The sequence below is a fragment of the Acomys russatus genome, chromosome 19 (genome assembly GCF_903995435.1).
Source record: "Acomys russatus chromosome 19, mAcoRus1.1, whole genome shotgun sequence".
In the NCBI taxonomy this organism is placed as follows: domain Eukaryota; kingdom Metazoa; phylum Chordata; class Mammalia; order Rodentia; family Muridae; genus Acomys; species Acomys russatus.
In genome coordinates, this window is record NC_067155.1 from 61418469 (window position 1) to 61431483 (window position 13015).

Consider the following 13015-nt stretch of genomic DNA (forward strand, 5'->3'; position numbering starts at 1 on the left):
TGGCTCAACCCATTGCCATGTTACAGAGAGGAAGATGACAAGGCACCCTTCTCCAAGTGCTCCTCACCTCCTCCACCTGGCAGAGAGGCAAGGGTGGGCGGAAAAGTCAAACCTCATCTTGGATGTGTGACATTGGGCCACTGAATCAAGGTCTGATGCTTAGCACCCTCTTTCGTCAAGGGGAAGGGAAATGGCCACACCAGTCATTACAGATACCATGATTGCCACCCTGTGCCTCAGTTTCCCCATCTATAAAACAGGGGCGCTGAGCTTGTGTTCCTAGGTGATGTCCTCTCTTAGCTGGAGGGTGTCCAGCTCAGAGTGTGAGTGGCAGAGGTCAGCTTTTCAGGACCCAGCCCTGGCTCCCTGCTGCCTAGGAGTGACTGTGATAGAGCTGCCCGTGCCTCAGTTTCCTCTTGTGTACAACAGGACGATAAGGATCAAATCTACCCAGAAAGCTGGGTGAAAGCTCAGTATTGAGAGCTGAACCCCGGTTGTGTCCCTGGAGCTCAGGAAGTGCGGCCCGTCACTAGGTCCTAGCATTTCAGCCCTGCATGGGACTGCAAAGGGTACAGAGGACAGCAGAGAGGGGGACAGGGCCTCTGAGTTGGGGCGCTGCTCCCAGTCCTCCACCTTCGGAGGCTGAGAGGGGTTGGCTTCTGTTCTGTCTGTCCCTGTCTTTCATGTCAGCTCTGTCTGTCCCCTGCCTTGGGGACTTGGCTTCTCCCTGACTGCTCTGGAAGTGCTCAGCTGCCCCCATGTGCCCTGCCAGCCCTCAGTACCCACCCACAGGCTCTGCTCCTTGGTGCCACTGTACCTTTTGAGTTTGAACTTGAGCAAAGCAGGCAGGGAAGAGATCAGAAGACTTCCGGGGCTTGCATGAGTGGCCACTCGGCCCTGCCATCCCCAGCCACTGGGACCCTGGGACTTGCCTGTGGTCTTCCAGAGTCGGTGACGACAGAGCTGGCACTAGAACCTGGCCTTCCATGCTGTGATCTGCAATGTTTCCTCCTACTTTATGTGAATATACGTTTTACCTGGTAGCTCTGTCACAAGTGACCGGAGGTGTGCGTGCTTACGCAATAATATTTAGTCTCATACTCTACCCGCCAAAGTTATAAGCAAGGCTTCTAAAGCTACAAAGCAGGTCTGCTTGGCCTCCTTTTCTAGGGTGTGGAGACCACCCGCATTCAAGGCCCCGCTTGGTCCCATCTCTGTGTTCTGAATTCCGTGCCTCCTCTGTGTGAGGATCCCGGTGAGGATGCTGCCCGCCACCCGTGTGACCTAGGCTAAGCCTGCCATCAAAGCCCTCAACCATGACTTCAGAACTCCTGACTCTGTGGAAGGTGGGTGCAGCGGTGCTACGCGGTGCCCCTGGGGACTCCCTATCCTCAGTCTGTGATAAGGTGACCCTCAGGCAGCCTCTGCAGGCACACACTTGCTTACTGAGTATTGCTGTATGCTGGGATCTGTCCGTGGCAGGAGCGTGATGCTTCTGTGTCCTGGTTCCCCAGACTGAGCTCAGGGCTGACCCAGAAGCACCCAACAGGACAAGGACTGTGTGGTGACTGACAGCTCCTGGCCTGGGTCCGATCTTTCAGGAACCTCTTCCGGATCCTGAGAGCTCCACTGTCTCATCCTGTTTGGCCTAGGCAAGGTGAACGACTCTCCACCAAGGGTAGTCCAACCAGTCAGAGCGACTGTTCTTATAGCATCCGTAGGTGACAGCAAGGCCAAACAAAGCTGGATTGTTGGCAAGATGTCACATGCACACGCAAACACACACATGTACGCTCACATGCATGTACATACATGTGTGCCTGCATGGTAAACTTCTGATACAGGTGACAACAGACTGTGGGTGTGCATTTAACATCCCTGAAACACACATGTTAGGCTCCAACGCATGACATGTTACTTGGCTTTGTTGGTTGTTGCCATTGGCTTTTCTGGCGCTGTTCTGGGATGCTGAGAGGAGCCAAGGGCCTCAAGCATAGGTGGGTGTTCATCATCAACCACCTGAGGGTGAGGGACTGAGTACCAGCCCCACGGCTGGAGGCCCAGAGGCAGAGCTGGTATTTCAACCTCGACCCACCCTTGTCCTGTGCACTTATGCAATGAGATCTCACACACACCTACGTGAGACAGTGTCTCCGGAAGGTCTGGTGAGGGGACCAGAGTCCAGGGAAAGGCTACATGTTTGTGTTGCAGTGTGCCAGTCCCTGTGGAGACCTGGAAAGAAAAACAAGAGAGCCCTTTGTATTATTATAACTTGGAAGGAGCCTGGAAACATATATCGCACGATGGAACGGGAGCTCAGCCAGGAGCACGCACCATGGGGCAGTTGACAAGCAGCTTTCCTGAGAGAAGGGAGGTATGAGGGCTGAGGCCGATGGCCAGATAGTGAAAACAGCAGGTGCAAAGGCCCTGAGGACCATGACTGAGCCCGGAGACATAGGTCATAGGGCTTTGTGAGTGGGGAGCAGGCAATGTGCTCCCCTGCCTCCCAGCAGAGCAGCACAGTCTCCTTGGGAGTTGCGGGGGAGGGGGAGCAGAGCTCTGCTTTCTGTCTTCTGACAGTAAGATGGCTCCTGAAGGGTTTGACCAAAGATGATGAGATGGTCAGAGCAACAGAAAGCAAGCCCCTCTGTGTGAAGTGACTCCCCCAAGTCCCCCAGAGTGGCAGGGTACAGGCTTATGTCTGTGAAGTGGACTTGGTGTTGCGGTCAGGTCAGCAGGAGAAAGAGTCCAAGGGGTCTTCCTAAGCTGCTGTGAGACCCTCCAGCGCCCTTGTCAGCTGGAGTTTAAACTCTATTGATGAGATGTTCTCTTTGTTAAAGGAGGACTCGCCCTTCCGAAAAGCAACCCCCAGCTGTGCTTTGATGGAATTAAAAACAGCGCTGGGGAAATGCCACTGTGAGCGTTGGTTTTTCTCCTTATGGCATGGGAACAGAGTCAAATAATAATTACGTATCTCATTTCCACGGAGCACCCCCTTTCCACCCACCCGAGCCCAGCACCAGGCACGGTGAACTCCGGACACACGCTTCTAAGGGCTCCATGTGTCTGCTCCTGGAGGCAGGGGGCAGCCCCCCCCCGAAGCTAAGGTGTCTAACCTAGCTGCCTCTGTGGGAAGTGGGGGTTTGGGGGGCAGGTTGGGGTTTCTGCAGACACTCTCAGCTCTCAGCTGGCTGGCAGCCTGCCTCAGCCCCGTCCTGTACAACATGGAAATAATGGGGGTGCTCACCCACGCTGCGTTCTTTGGGTCCTAAGAGATAAAAATCTCAACTTGAATAGCATTGCATTCTTTTACTCTCAGGCATTAAGGGAAACATATATGCTTACGTAAGTACCTAGCTTCAGGCTTGTCTGGATCCGAGAGCTTGACAGCGGCCCCTTCCCTCCGCTCCCTCACTCTTTACATTTTACTTGTCCCTTGGTTCTTGTTTGTTTGTTTTTTAATGGACTTTCTTCTCTGCCTGCTCTTTCCTTCTAGCACAAAGTCCCATCAGCAGCCCCATAACCACATAATTGAACCATTCTCAGTGATTCTCAAATTACAGCCAAATCCTCAATCAGGCTTACGCGTGACCAGCCAAAGCCCAGGGGACTGGGTGAGCGGGGGGGTGCGGGTTGCCCTCTGTGGCTTCCCAGGCCACAGGTACTGCCAGATGGTCAGGGACTGGTGAGCCCCAATGGAGAATCAAAGCCCCTGAAGTGACTAGCAAGCTGAGAGCTATGTGGATGAAAGGAGAGCCAGCACACATGGGCCTCCCTGCCTCCAGCACAGCCCGTCACTGATGTGGTGTCACACAGGCCAGGCTAGGATTCAGAGCAGCGAAGAGAGTCCTCAGCCTGGACCTCACAGCTAGACTGCACACCCATGGACCAATAGTCACTCCCTCCTCTGCCTGCATGCTTGTACACTCCTGTGTGTGTGTGTATGTGTGTGTGTGTGCACGCATATGTGCTTCTATGTGCGTGCATGTGTGCCCTGTGTGTGCACACATGTGCTTGTGTCCATGTGTGTGCACACATATGCTCATGTGTGCACTAGTGGGGTATGTGAAGTTACACTCGTGTGTGTGTGCATGTGTGTGAATGTGTGCGTGTGCTTGTGCTCGTGTATGTGTGTGTGCACAGGGGCTGAACACTGGTCTCTATGCTCTGGAAAGTCAGCCGTACCTCCTCCTGTTAAGGGTGGTCTTGCCAGTGTGTGTGCTGTAAAGGGCCCCACGAGCACCCCACCCCCACCCCTCCCCTGTTGCTCTGGATCAATCAGATGGCGGCTCCAGGCCCCTTTGGAAGCAGCTTTCTGAGGGGGGCGCCACTGAGTAGAAGCCATTTGTTTGGCTATCTGAGATTACTAACGCTTTCCCTGAGTTCCCAGGATAAAACCCCAGAAGCTAAGGAGGAAGTAAGGCCGCCATACCTTCAGGGAAGGGAAGATTCCCTCCTGACTGCCCCACGAGGCCTCGGTTTCCTCCCCACAGCACAGCGGTGCTAACACATAGTGGGTATTCAACAAAGCAGGTCCTTTCACACCGTGGCCCCGGCAAGGCAGCCGGAAGCAAGGCAGGTCATCCCTGGCTCTTGCTCTCTCCCTTTCTTGATCTCCTCCTGTCTGTCTGTCTGTCTGCCGCTTCCCCTCTTCCCTTTCTCTCCTTGTTCCTCCCCTTTTACCTCTGACTCTTGCTCTGCATCCCCAGGCTCTGAAGTCACAATCAGCACTTGCAGCGCTGTGGAGACCCATGGGCCTCTGCCCAGCCTGCTCCCCACTCGCTGGGTGGTGAGTGCCAGAAACAGACAGACAGGGCTGTGTTTCCATGGTGTTGGCATATATTGGCTAACAAATTCTCAAGGTTTAATGTCTCGATGATCACATGTAATCTGCCTGCCTTGGTGGCCTGGCCTGAGCGAATGCAGGCTCTTTTGTTGAAATCTTAAGTATTAATGTTAGCTTTCACAGCACACAGTAAAGGTATGTGTGCATGAATATGTGTGTCTGTCCAGGTCCTGATGTGCATGTGTGTCTGTGAACACATGTATGGTGTGTATGTGTGTCCATATGTGTATGTATGTCTGTGTGTGCTGTGTACATGTGTGTGAACACATGTGTGGTGTGTATGCATTTGCATATGTGAGTGTGTAGATATGTGTGAACATGTGTGCATATGTGTGAGTGCGTGTGTGTATGTGAACACTGTGCTGTGTGTACGTGTGCACGTGTGTGCACGTGTGTGTGTGAATGCATTGTGTGAAAACACATGTGCGGTATGCATATGTGTGCATATGTGCTCATGCCTGTGCAAGGGGAGGGGCTGTCACAGAATGGATAGAAGCCCTGGAGGCTGCTGCAGAGGTTGCTAGCCTCCCGGAGGCTGAGGGAGCGTGTACGGATGAGATAACGAGCCGGAGCTGCTGCTGCAGGTAGAGTTCAGTGACAGGTCAAATCTGAGACCAAGAGCAGGAAACGAGGGTGGGCCCAGGTCCTGATGGACAGACAGCAGCCTGGGTCCACACTGGGGGGCTGAGCTGGGGAGATGACAGGCTGTTGTGGGCCGCACCATGGCAGGGGTAGGTGTCCATCACATTATGGGGTCCAGGTGACAGAGCTACTCCCTTTACTTGGTTCCCACAAGTCCTGGGCCCTGTTTCCCAGATATGAGTTTAACATCCCTGCGTGCCCACAGTCTCAGCTCTCCCCAGTAAATTTAGAGGCTGCTCCCCTCCCACCCCGGAGACAAGTCACAGATGGCAGTTTCTGGCTCCACCCAGGGAGTCATCCTCCTCCCTGCTTGTAAAATGGAGTCTCCTGGGCATTGTTAGACAATATGGCCAGCCCGGTGTCAGCATTGTCACCGCACTCTCTTGACCCTTCCAGGCCTGTTTGCTGAGCTTTGTAAACGCATGCTGCCCCACCCCAGGACCTTTGCACGTGCCATGACACCAGATCCCAGGCGCTCCTTCTGCAGTCCCCTTTCCAGGATGGATGACTTCCTCTTGGCAGTCACAGGGCCCTCCCTGGGTCGAGATGTGTCAGGGACAGTCTTGTGACCCGTGTCGCCTCTTCCAGACTGTCTGCGCTGGGTCTAATCCTCTTCCAGGCCCACACAGGTGCATACAGTTCAGTAGTTTGGAGGTTCATGGATGAAGCTGAGTGGAGGCGGTGGGGGGGGGGAGCACCGTGTGAATGCCTGTTTGAGCAAAAGGCGGCATTGACTAATGTGGCTCAGTCATCTGCACCACTCCCACCATTATATTGCCTCACTGGACAAGGGTAAAACCCTCACCCGTAATGATACCAAGAGTGGAACAGGAGCTTTTTAAACATCTCTGATCCCAGAGTGCTCAGGGAGCATAGGACTTGGAGTAACCACAAAACAGTACTGGTATACAGAATCAATCTCAGCACCACAGTCCCTGCCTTGGGCCAAAATAATACCAAGCGAAAGCGCTCAATTAGCCAAAAGCACATGCTGAGTGTAAAAAGCTCAAAATGGAAGCCAAGCTGCAGTTCTGGGGATGTGTGTTCACTCAGGTGAAGAGTCAATCAAAGAGCCAGGAAGGGTGGCCCTGTACTGGGAGGGGGAGGGGCTGAGGGGGGAGGGGGGCGGTGCAGATGGGCATTACCTGGCAACACTGTTCGCTGCTGGGCGGTGGCTGCTTGGATGTGTGTTCACATTGTTAGGTTGTCCATGCTAGTTTTCTGGTGTGTGTGTGTGTGTGTGTGTGTGTGTGTGTGTGTGTGTGTGTGTGTGTGTGTGTGTGTGTGCGCGCGCGCACGCGCACAAGTGTGTCTGTGTGTGCATGTGTGTGTGCAAAAGTGTGTCTGTGTATGTCTGTGTGTGCATGTGTGCGCACAAGTGTGTCTGCGTGTGTGCCTGTGTGTGTGTGTGTTTGTGTGTGTGTGTTTGTGTGTGTGTGTGCATGTATATGTGTGTTCCCATAGACACAGTCCCCATATTCTCAGATAATTCTCTCTGGGACTAGCTGGCCAGGAAACACTTAGGCCCCCCGGCACAAACAGCACCCTTGATGCCTGGTGGCTGTGCTGCTGCAAGTGGGTAGTGGGTGTTTTGCAACAAGGTCCCAACATGTAGCCTAGATGGGCCTTGACGTGGCTACTCTCCTGCTTCAGCCTCCCCAGAGCTGGAAGGTCAGGTATACAGACAGCTGCCACACCCGGCTCTGCATTTAAAACCAAGTCAGAAAATTCCCAAGGGTCCAACCTGTGTATACAAAAGCTCTTTGAGCAGACCTTGTCCTCCCGCCCCACCACCCTTGGCTCAAAAGCCCCAGCCACCCCTCTCCCCTGCCTTGCCCCTTTCCCAAAGTGTGATAAGGTGAGGGGGGAGGGGCTGCCCCAGAAAATAATTACAAAAGAAAGAGAAAAAAAAAAAAAAAAAAAAAAAAAAAACAAGAATCACCAGGCTATTCCCAGCTTTGGAGGACGCTGTCACACAGGCAAGAGATAAGCAACTTGTGTGGTTGGGTGGCAGCCCCTGCAGGGTAAGGATAAGGACAAGGTGCTCCAGGGTGAGGTGGCAGAGGCCAGCCCAGCGTGACGGGGCCCAGGCTGGCATCCAGGCTCAGGAGAGTCAAGTCTCGACAATCGCTGCCCATCTGGGATCCCCCTCACCCAGCCCCTGGGAGGGTGTACCTAGAGGCCTTTCTGTGCCCTCAGTGAGAGGGTGGAGATGGCCTCTGCTCTTGAAGCCAGGCTCCAGCAGGAAAGTGACACCCCAAGCTTCTCACAGGCCCTTAATGCTCAAACAAGGCAGGGTGGGGGTGGATTCTTCTGGAACAGCCTTGGAGCTTTGCATCCAAACTCCTCTACTAGTTGTGATGGAGTCTTGCAAAGCTCAGATAGAACCATTGTCACCAGCTTGGGGTTTGTCCGGCATTCCCCCAGCCTCAGCAGTGAACCCCCAACCCTCCCAATACCCTGGTCCCAGGCGGCCCTGAGGACACACAGCCCCACACACCAGCTCCATAGGGAGTCTGCAAGGATATGGGCTGACTAGAGGGAGAAGGCTAGAGGCTCCTCATTGTTGGTTGGGGTCCATCCAGGCTACCGGCAGGCATCCCAAATGGAGTCCTTGGAAAGAGGGGCTGGGTCAGGTCGCGGTGTGGACTGGAGAGTATCGTAATGAGCCTGCGAAAGACAGGAAGGTGACAGTGTGGTGCCATGCACCTGTAACCCTTGCGCAGAGCACTCAGAACGCTGACGCAGGAAGATGGTGGGGTGTTCCAGGTCAACCCAGGCTGCGTTGATCTCTTTCCCTTCTAGCAGCTCAGGCTAGCCCTAGTGAGGTAGCATTTCTCTCCCCCACCAACAGAAGCACTTGAGCACACAGCTCCTCCCACCCCGTGCCCCCACCTGGGCTTTGCAGCCTCCAGTCTTTGCCCAATGGACACTAACTCTCCTAGGCAAGAGCTAAACACCCCCTGAAGTATTTGCCAAAAACAGTAACTTACCACACACTCCCTAACCCCCCGCCAACAAACAAGTCCAGTGCTGGGACAGGGGTCACTAGGCCACTCCATCATGACGATGAAGTGGCTTCTTTAGGGACTGGTGGCAACAGTGTGTTTGCTGAGCGACTGAGTGAGGCATGTGAAGGATGAGGTCTGAGCGGGAGGAACGGTTGAGAGGGCACTGGGGAGATGGGGTCAGTTCGACCAAAGGTGTTTCTGCAGTAGCATAGCGCACCCCCACTTCATCCTCCTCTCAGGGGGATCCTGCACAGGGGGCCACTGCAGCCAGAGTAGAGCTGAGGAGAACTGAGTAGACACAACCTGGATGCACAGCTTTACAGATGGCGGCTCAGGCTCACTGACCCCTCTCTGGCCAGTGTGGACGGTCTCTAGAGCCGAGTGTCTCCAGGTGAGGCAAGCCGTGGGAAGCCCTGCCTAGCCCAGAGTCACCTGATGGAAAGATTCAGAGGGACCAGGCCCAGCCCCACATCTTTTTCTGTGGTCCAGTTTTACCTTAGTCCGAGCTTCCTGCTTTACCGTCCCAGGCCTGGCTGCTGCTGCAACCACCCTCCACACCTTTGGAGCTCCCAGCTTCTGTCTGTCCAGTCCCCAGTGCTGTCTACCTGCCAGGCTCCTCACCTGCGCTCACCTAGTTAGGACCTGCTGGTTTCTCTCAATTACCTTTTACCCTGGGAAGTCGGTGCCAGAGCCAGGCCCTCTGTTGCCTGGGATGAGAGAGAGAGAGAGAGAAAGAGACAGACAGACAGACAGACAGACAGACAGAGAGACAGAGAGAGACAGAGAGAGAGCACTCTGGGGTTCTTCTGTGAGCTGAGAACATCTGGAACACCCAGCCCACCCACCCTTTTATCATTTTACTTTTGAGGAAACTGAGGCCAAGAGAGAGGAGATTGACCTAGGTCGCAAAGCCACTTGTGGTCAAAGTTGGGTGCAGGATGTAACCTGCCCCTGCCCCTGCCCCTGCCCCTGCCCCATGCTGCCTTCTCCCTGCAGCCTTCCCATGACACCTTGTACACCATGAAGCCAGCGAAAGCGTGCCCACACGAGGCTCAGTGGGCCAGCTCCCTGGAAGCTCCTGCTCTCTCTGAGAGAGCTTTTAGACATGAAAAGCTCCTCCACAGGGGACTGGCCAATTAATTGTTCTCTTTGGTGAGATAACTGCTCCTCTTTTTCCAAGACTGTGCTTGCCTCCCCTGGGGTTGAACAGTTCTTCACTGCAGTCTCTGCCCCTCTCCTCCCTCCCTCACCTGGGCCAGAAGGAGACCTCAGTTGGATAAGATGGCCACCGATCCCCGGCCTGACGTCACTGCCCTCCTGGGTCTGTCTCAAGGCAGCAGGGTTTGGTTCCTCACAATGAGGGTATTTAGCAGAGGCCCCTCCTCCCCTGGGACCTTGGAGGAAACCGAGGAAGAGGAGAAAGAAAAAAGAAGACAGAAACCAGACCCAACAAACCTCGCCATCGAGGGAGATGGGTTGGCAGCCTAGACCCAGCCAGCTCCAGTTTCAGAGCTTTTCAGCAAATGCCCTTCTTGACTCGGTTTCCCCATGGGTAGCTGATAGGGACATGGCCAAGGAATGACAAAGTTGGAGCCTTGTTCAGCTCCAGGCAAGGCTCCAACGTGAGCAGGGCAGGGTGGAGAGGCAGGAGAAAAAAGGGCCCAGTGTGCTGCTGGCACAGGGACAGGAGCACCAGAGCACCGGAGCACCAAGCTCCACCACAGGCTCCAGCCGGGCTCCAGGAATGATCAGGAAGCCACTGACGCCTGGCAGCCAGAGCATTTACAAGACAGGCTTATGAAATGAGGGAGGTGCCCTGTGGCTGACGGAGTCTGCTCAGGGCAAAGAGGACACCAAAGAATCATCCAGACTCACCATAGAAACTTGACGGCAGGGACTTGAGCTTCAGTCCCTGGCAGAGAAAGGCTGTGACTGTGAACGGCCCTGGGAACAGTTGGGGTGTAAGACACGGGTGACTGGAAGTGTAAGATCAGCTCATCTAGTGGTGTAAGAGGGGCACCAGCATCTGTGTGAGGTGGGCTCCTGACAGACCTTAGCGGTGTCACTGCCCGTGCCACATTCAACAGTTTGCAGTGAGACCGCACTAGGTAACTGAGTGACTCTGACAAGCGACTTAATTCCCGTGCCTCTCACTTTCCCCGTATTGTAAAGGGACTGTGTGCTGGTGTTCACCCTGGAGGGTTATTCCGAAAATCTGAAAAATGGATGCACAACGCGCCTAGAACAGAGCTGACCCTGCTGCGGTTCAACAGAAACAGGGGCCCTGCGTTTGTTGTGAGAAGCTCTGTCTTGGTATGCGAGCTGAGAATCTGAGCTGAGCCCTGTGTGACCACAGCCCGAACCCCTGGGCACCTCTAGTGGTATGTTCCAGGTGGACTTGAGGCAGCAACATCTCTGCCCCCTTCCTGCTTCTGACCTCACACAAGCGACTGAGTGTTCTGGGAGTGTGTTTGGGTTATCTGTATCCAGGAGGAGTCGTGAGGGCTGGCACAGCATCCCAGAGTTAGCCTTGGGGGCTGCCTTTTCCATTCCAGGCTTGCCAAGGTAAAGGGAAGGCGTCTCGGGGAGAGGACCTTGTACTTAAGTAGAAACAGTTCGGCTAACTCCAGTAACCCTGCAAGGGTGAGCTGAGGAAGAGATGCAAGTCCTAAGCCTCCTCAAGCCACCCTGGGAATGCCCCCCACTGGCCAACTTCAGGCAGCACCGGAGACATGGAAAGTAGGGAGCCTATTGATATGGTACCTACAGGCCACCCCAGGAAGATAGCAGGGCAGAGGACAAGATCGAGTCCAGAGAGACTGGCCACAGTTGACAGGTCTGAGAGTGCCCTGCTGGTGGCGTTCCTTGTCCAGGTACAGGCCTGGAAGGCAGGCCGGCCAGAAAGGCCTGAGAGGAAAGAAAGCTGGAGGCACCGAGTGTCCCCAGAGAGTGTTGGTGGGTGTGTTCCTCTCAGCAGAAGCCACATAGATGCGTGTGCCCTGAGGATCTTGCTCAGCTAATGTCAACATCTGGGTCACACCAACTTGCTGGGGACACCGAAAGAAGCTGGCCTTCTCCAGCCTCTCCAGGCTGCCCATATCTCTGGGTCTGTTGCCCCTTCCTTGTCCGAAGCTGACAGCCACCACACCCAGGCCTCAGCTCATCCTCCCACGCTGGTACCCTCTTTCCTTTGCAGTGCCACCATTACCCGGAGTGACCTAGACCTGCCTCCCATCTCAAGTGAGGTGACACTGTCACAGTTCCGGGAAAGAGGATGTGGGAGTGTGTGACGGTAGGAGAGGCTCTCGGAAGTTCCCTAAGGGAGACACATCTTCCTGTGTGCAGCCCCAGCGCCCCAGCTCCGCTATGCCAGCAGCTTTCTTTGCTCACCTTGATCTGTGTTCCAGGGTCTCCCCAAGACTTTAAATGCTTTAAAAAAAAAAAAGTAGATCTTTAATCAAGTCCTGTGTCACCTCAATATCCTCCTGAGTGAAGAATCATGGGAAATAGGGGTACAGTGTTCACTTGGGATGTTTCTAAGAGCTCTCATCCCTGTGTGATAACCACACAGCCACTGACGGGATAAGGAAAGAGGGTCTGGGCACCGCTGCGTGGCCTGCAGGGAACACTGGGGGTTAGGCTCCAGCTGGAGCACAGAGTACTACACCCCCTCACCCCCTCATCCTCCCACCCCCACAGGGGGAGGCCATTGCAGCAGGGCTGGGAGAGGGTGGAGAGACCTCTTTGACCCCACCCCCTCCCATCTTCTCAGCAGCCTCAGCCAAGACTCATTATTTTCCAGGCCTCAGTTTCCCCCGTTTGCATGATGAGGACAGCTCTTGCGTTCTCTCTAGCTCACGTGCGATATGATGCTGCTGGTAGCTTGTTAGGAGCGGTTCTGGTGGCATTGATGGCATGCCCAGCATGCCTCACCCCCCAAACCAGAGCTACTCCGTTAATACGTGTCCCTGTTTATACACGTAGACCCTCGCTCTCAGGAGAAAGCTGCGTTTTACTCAGCCTTGCAGCTACGGGTCAGTCTTACAGCAAGGGCCTAGTTATGATCTGGTTGTTGAGTGACTGAAAGGCGGCGTGATTCCCATGATAATCCAAGAGGTTGATGCTCAGAAAAAACTCCAGCCCTAGCCTGGAGAGATGGCTCAGCGGTTAAGAGCACTGACTGCTCTTCCAGAGGTCCTGAGTTCAATTCCCAGCAACCACATGGTGGCTCACAACCATCTGTAATGTGATCTGATGCCCTCTTCTGGCCTGCAGGTGTCCATGCAGGCAGAGCACTGTATACATAATAATAAATAAAAATCTTAAAACAAAAAATAAAAAACCTCCAGCCCCAAGTGCAGCAGATTTCACAGAGAATGTGTGAGCCAGGCAGAGCTGGATTCGAATCTCAGCTGTGTGACCCTGAGCAGGTTTCCTCGCCTCTCCTCGGCCTTAGGTGTTTTACATGTACGGTGGGAATGATAAGAACCCTGAGTAGGAATGTGTTGATAGGTTT